Raw genomic sequence first — 6,606 nt, forward strand, 5'->3', positions numbered from 1 at the left:
AGTTAATAACACTATACTGATATTTTAAAGCTGCTTAGAGAATAGATCTTAGAAGTTCTCATCTCAAGAAGAAATAAATTTGTAACTTCGTGTTGTGAGGGATGTTAACTAGACTTATTGTGGTAATAATTTTATGATATATGCATACATCAAATATTTAGGTTGTACACCTGAAATTAACAGGTTGTATGTCAATTATATCAATAAAATACAAAAACAACGTAATGAGATAAAATGCCAAGTGATGACAAATATGTACTTGGGGCTCTCATAAATTGCTAACGGAAATGCAAACTGTACAGCCACTTTGGAGAAATTTGGCAATCTAATAAATTAAACATACACATACAAAAAAATAGTATGGAGTTTTTCCAAAATATTAAAAATTAAATTTAGTTACCATACTATTGGGTATTTTCTCAAAGAAAATTAAAACACTAATTTGAAAAGATATATGCACCTCTATGTTTATTGCAGCAACAGTTACAATAGCAAAGATATGGAAGCAACCCATGTGTCCATTGACAAATGAATGGATAAAGAAGACGTGGTATATAAATACAATGGAATATTATTCAGCCATAAAAAGGATAATATCTTGCCATTTGAAATGGCATAGAGAGATCTATAGGTATAATGCTAAGTGAAATACTTTCTGTTTGTTCTTCCTCATCTTGTTCAGTGAAATTGTGGCTGGCAGTTCCATCAGAAACTCCAGTGACTGCCATATTCATTACATAAGACAAAGGTATTCATGGGCTCAGCACTGCATGTCTGCACCTAGTTTTGGGTACAGTTCTTCCATCTACTGCACTGGAAGAGGTCAGTGGTGGTGCCACCCATCTTGGCCATCTGATGCTCACAGGTAACCTTCTGGGTCATGGAATTTCTCAATTCTCTCAGCTCATCACTGGCCATTTCCTCTGTCATCATCCTGGCAATAAGCACAACAGAGATGGCCCCACTGAGCACATTATTCCTCAGACTGGATTCCTGGAGTCCACAAGTTTGCTTATTTGTCTGTGAACTTGGTTCCAGTACTTCATGTCAGTGCTCTTGAGCTCCTAATAGATATGATCTTCAATTTCTGATGACTTCTTGTCACAGTTGGCTCCATAGTCCTTGCAATTGTCATCAGCCTTCAGGGCTGCTGAGGGCATTTCCACACACTTATCCTGCACAGAGTACCCTATGGGATAGTAGGGTGCCAGGAGATAGATGGAGGGGGCAAAAGTAAGGATTGAGGTGCTGCTGGGTGTTTTTGGAGTCTCTGCTTTTGATTTGCTGCTGTTTGATCTTTTCGTCGATGGCCTTTTTGTAGAGGAGGTGGCTGAAGATTTGGAGTCCACAGAGTCTCTCCTGTCTTTGGGCTCTTGTCCTTGTTTTTTTCCTTGGTGGAAAAAGTCCTGCCTCTGGTTTCTGATGGGAACAGTCAAGCCCTTTTTCTTTCTTTGCTTTGTCTCTTTCTTCTCCTTTTTCTTCTTTGGGAGGTCCAGGGGAGTTCAATAGCTCCAGTTTCTGATGAGGACTCTGACAAAGGACACCACCTTTTTGTCTGAGCAGTGCTTGTGGACCCTATTAGCAGCGATTCCAATCCTGGTTGTCTGGAATAGGTGGATGGACATCTGACAGCAGTTCAGTTCTTCAGAAGGTCAAGGACCCCTTCTGTGTTCTTTCTGGCCACAACCTTCTCCAAGATTTCTGGCAATACTCAGCAGTTCCTCTTCCTGGCCCATGTTATCACACAAAACCTGGCAAGGCATGCTAAAATAAAGAGAATTAAGAGTACACTTATCTTGATGAGCACCGAGTAATGTATACAGCTGTTGAATCTTTATATTATATACCTGAGACTAATAAAATGCTGGATGTTAGTTATACTTGAATAAAATTTTTTTAATTCCTCATTTTTTATAACTATACTGTGAGTAACAATGTGTATGCTTTGGCTCTTGAGAACATATACAGAAATATGTAGAGGTAAATCACACAATAATTCCATCCTTCTCTCATGTGGGTCAGAAAAATAACATTAAATATGCATACAGAAAATGATGGAGTGGCAAATGTAAACAATTGGTGAATCAGGGTAAGAGGTTTTAAAGGAGTTCACCACCCTAAACCTGTAATTTTATGTAAGTTTGACATTTTGTCAAGGTTAAAATCTACAAAAGAAAAAAGAATTGGGTTATCCAAATCTGGAAAGACCTTACCACGACTGGAGAGCCATGTGCAGCTATGTGCCTCCAAGGATTCTGGGTCCAAGCAAAGGTATGTGGAGACACACAGACTACATCCTCCATCCCATGGCTGCCTCACCTCTGATAAAGTGTTGTATCCTTGGCTAATTAAATAAGGACTTTAATCTAACACTCCTGTGTGTATGAGTGTAAGTGAGAATGTATGTGTGTATAAGAGAGTGTGTGCATGTGTGGGTTGTGTGTTCTCATCCCCAAAATTCATGACTCATCTCAAATATGGCAGAAACAGACCCTGTGAGGTGTTATAGCCCATGGACTTCCTGGAAGCAGAGCCATAAGAGGACGAACACTTTAAATATTCTAATTATTCCTTAATAAAGTTGGAGAAAAATGGAAAAAATAAAAATGAAAGGGCCACGATGAAGACACTTCCCTTACCTGCCCCACACTCACAGTTCCATGTGCAGGGATTTGTCAGGTTCACACAGGACCTTCTTAATGAGATCTGCATGATGCCTTTTTGTGCCATATCCATTAACAATTGATTTTAAGTAGTTTATTCAATCATGTGGCTTGAGTACTTCCCAATTAGTCTTCAGTGATGTCTTTATAAACACTTATGTCAAAACAATACTGAGCCAGACTACTCCCCAGACCCAGTCTCAGGAACTGACCCCAGCCTGTGAAACCCTGGGGTCATGATGCTGGGTCCCTGCTGCCATAGTTGCTGCAGGCTGTAGCAGTGGCTTCAGTACCTTTTTTGGGGGGAGCACAAAAGGGCAGCATGCCACTTCCACCCACAATTTGCTCCTCAGCCACTCTCTCCAAAAATTCCCAATTGTTGATGAGGGGTGAGGCCATCTGATGCCATTCAAACATCTCTCTTTGAAAGTTTGGAATGACAATGCATAGAAAGGTTGGGGCTGGACAGAGGGATTTTGACCCATGGGTGATGGGAGATATGGGTACATTCCTCTCCTGTCCCTCTTCAGAGTCAACAGTGCAGAGGCACAGAGGCTTCCTAAGGCCTCTCTGAACTTGCCAGCCACACCCAAAAATCAGCTGACATTGTCCTATTCACTCTCCCCTTTCCTGCCTAACCTCCCAATTTCCTCATTTCCCTGGATGGTACTCACAGTAAAAGGTGAGCACATGTTCTGTATATCTCAGGATCTGTTTGCTAGGGAGCCCAGGCTAAGATAAACCCTGTCAAGAATTGACTAAAAGCAATACCAGACTGGGAGGATGAACTTATACAGAGGGTCACCATCACAGGCAGAGGAAATGAGCAATAAGGTGTTTAACTAAGCACTTCTGCCTGGGTGTGGCACGCGTGCTTCTCTTAAACCACAAAGCAGGGGGCTGTGACTGCCCACCAAACACATCTCTGGCCTCCTACTTTCTTTAATGTTATAAAAATGGCAGGTGCTGTGCAGATGCAAGTGTCGTTATGAGAATAACCCATGAGCCTCCAGGTTTCCAAAACATGTGGTTTGCTGCTATGAATTCTGGCCCATGCAAATTCAGGGCCTGGCAAAGAAGTCATCCAAAACCCCCAGAAAAAGGGAGCAGGCTTAAAGAGGATTTTATGAGATAGAATTTAAATCAATCATTTGAATGTTAAATCCTAAAATTACAGAGAACTCAAGTTATTTTTATTATGCCTTGGGAGCTGAATATTTTGACATATTAATCAGTTCTCCAAAATGGCATTTACATCAAAATTTTGGTTGCTTTTGATGGGTCTCTGTCCCTATTGTTACAATATAATCTCAGGTGAGTTGGGTGAGGCAAGGATGCCTGTGGTGATTTGTGACTCATGCACCATCTACCCCTGAATGGGAAAAATCATCAATTCCCTAGAGAACTTTCTTAGAAAATTTTCCAAGAAGTCTGTTTGTTTACACCTTGGGAATGGCAGTTAGATACAGCTATTCCACACAAGCCTATGAAACAGAGTCTCTTGTGACTGCTGAAGGGGTGCGGCCTCATATAATTGGGAAATGGCCCCAGGAGCTTTGACCTTGGCAGGGCTGGACATGTTGCTGCTAGTTTCTGCCTCAGTACACATTGCTAGTGGAAATGAAGGTCGTGGCTGCTGGGCTGGCATCATCTGCTCTGTGCTGCTCTCCAGTCACAAGCTGGTATGTCTCAGAAGTCAGCCAGCCCACCACTATATGCCATCAGCCACAAGAAAAGCTGGAAAAGAAACCACAGCTCTCATGGGTTGTTTTGAGAAGGATCAATAAATCATGCCTCTCTGTTTCATACTCAAGTTCAGAACCAACAGAGACATACTAATTACCAATTTCAAAGCTAATTGGGATATATCAAATGCAAGTGGAATCATACCAACTCATCCAAGTCATCAGAAACCTTGGGGTGCCTGGATGGCTCAGTCGCCCTTCGGCTCAGGTCATGATCTCACGTCTCATGAGTTCAAGCCTGGTGTCAGGCTCTGTGCTGACAGCTCAGGCCTGGAGTCTGCTTTGGATTCTGTGTCTCCCTCTCTCTCTGATCCTCCCCCACTCGCACATGGTCTCTCTCTCTCAAAAATAAATAAATATTAAAAAAATATTTTAAAAAAGAAACCAAATGTCTGCTTTATAAACAAAGCAGCTGACCCTGGACAATGTAGCAAGGTGCATGGAAGCAGGGCCTTCCCAATTCTGTTCCCTCGAAGAGCCACTTTACCCACCAGTGACAGGAAGCCCTGACCATGAAACCCTCAGCCTGGGGTAGGGTATCTAGAGATCACTAGATGCTCCTTGCAGGAAAGTATTTCCCTAAATCAAAGACAGGAAGGGGCCAAACCACACATGCCTTATTCCCAAGGAGAAAGGAGGAAATGAGTAGGGAGAGGCCAGGAGTGCCCCTTTCATGGAAGAAATGTCAGGAGTAAGGAGCAAAGTCATCTATCCATTACCAAAAGTTCTCATTGTAAAGGACACCCTGCCTCATATAACTTAAACTCCATCATTCTCTGTAGCCTAGAGTGAAATGTTCTGAGGTGTTTCCTTTAGGAATGCATGTTTATATAGTGAAATGACAGAGTGTATGCAGTTAACTTAAACAAGTCCAACTAACAAACTCCCCACTCAAGAGAGGGCAATGCGAGAGCAATTTCAATAGTACAGGCCATTGTACACTTGAGAGATGGAGATGCAAGACTCATTATCCATACAGCATGTGCACTATACAGTTTCAGAGATAGTTCTTGGTATAGAGCATAAGGTATTTTTATTCTGTGTAACTGGGTGCATTACCAGCTTCTCCAACACCCACTCTGGTATGGCTGAGAGAGGTTCTACATCACAGGACCAGCCTCCTGGGAACAGCAGGTCACCCATTTCCCCTCAATAATGGAGCTTGTGAGTGTGATGACGATCCTCAGGGCTGCCATCACCATCACTAACATGTCCCTGGAGAAGGCAAAGATGATGGTATGCCTTCATGGAACAGGGGCATCACAGATACCTGGCCTTGGTGGAAATACCCTGAAGAAATACACATTCACCTGTCTTAGGCTGGGTTTCCTCAGAAACAGAACTGAGACAGCTTTTGAGTACAAGAGTTTTGTTTGGGAGGTATCTCCAGGACACACCAGGAGTGGAATGGGGTGGTAAGATGGGGAAGTCTCTCTCAAAAGGCATGTATAGCCTGCCTCATGGGTGTATGTGGCAGACTTCAGTGTACAGAGGCGCCCCTACACAACAGTGCACTAACAGCCAGGACGTGAGTAATGCAGTGGTCACGGGAGGGGATCTGGGTGGGAACTCACACATCTGCAGCAGTCACCTAGTGCTTCTTTGCACCCATTCTCCTGTAGCAATCACCTCCTGGACAAAGCTGCCCCTCTCCACCACCCTCACAATGGCTAAGGGCAGGACCTGCATCCAAACACATCAGAGTCACATTATTCTCCTTCACGTTCCTTTTACCAGCCTCCTGGGGTCCCATCCTCCTATGGAGAGCCACCGTCTTCTGCCCTGAACTCTCAGCTGCTTATCTTCTCACACTCATGACCACTAGAATAGTATGACCAAAGTCATTAACACTTAAAGACATGTAGGTATCTGCATGTTCTGTTGCTTCGTCTGGAATGCTCTTCCTCTAAATGCCTTCATTGCTCCCTCCTCCAACGCTCCTTCTCCATCATCACTTCCTAGACTCTTCTTTATTTATTCTCAGCACCTAACATCCTCTATGTTTCATCCTCTATATTGTCCATTTATCCTACCATTTTGCCTCTAAGAAAATTTCCTTGCACATAGGAGCTAGCCAATATATATTTGTAGAATAAATTGATAAATTATATATAAATGAAAGAGTGTCAAGTGTGAGGCCAATGTTACTTATCCAGGTGACTCTCAAAGGTGTTGGAAGAACAATCATCATCTGAGCT

At 42.8% G+C, this 6,606-nt stretch overlaps 1 pseudogene; it reads right to left on the reverse strand.

Annotated features, from left to right (window-relative positions):
• Positions 1-705: 705 nt before the first annotated feature.
• On the reverse strand, positions 706-1,736 carry LOC109274630 (transcription elongation factor A protein 3-like; annotated as a pseudogene).
• Between the last annotated feature and the right edge of the window lie 4,870 nt (positions 1,737-6,606).

Source organism: Panthera pardus, unplaced genomic scaffold (genome assembly GCF_024362965.1).
Source record: "Panthera pardus isolate Hobbes unplaced genomic scaffold, ASM2436296v1 HiC_scaffold_25, whole genome shotgun sequence".
Taxonomy (NCBI): domain Eukaryota; kingdom Metazoa; phylum Chordata; class Mammalia; order Carnivora; family Felidae; genus Panthera; species Panthera pardus.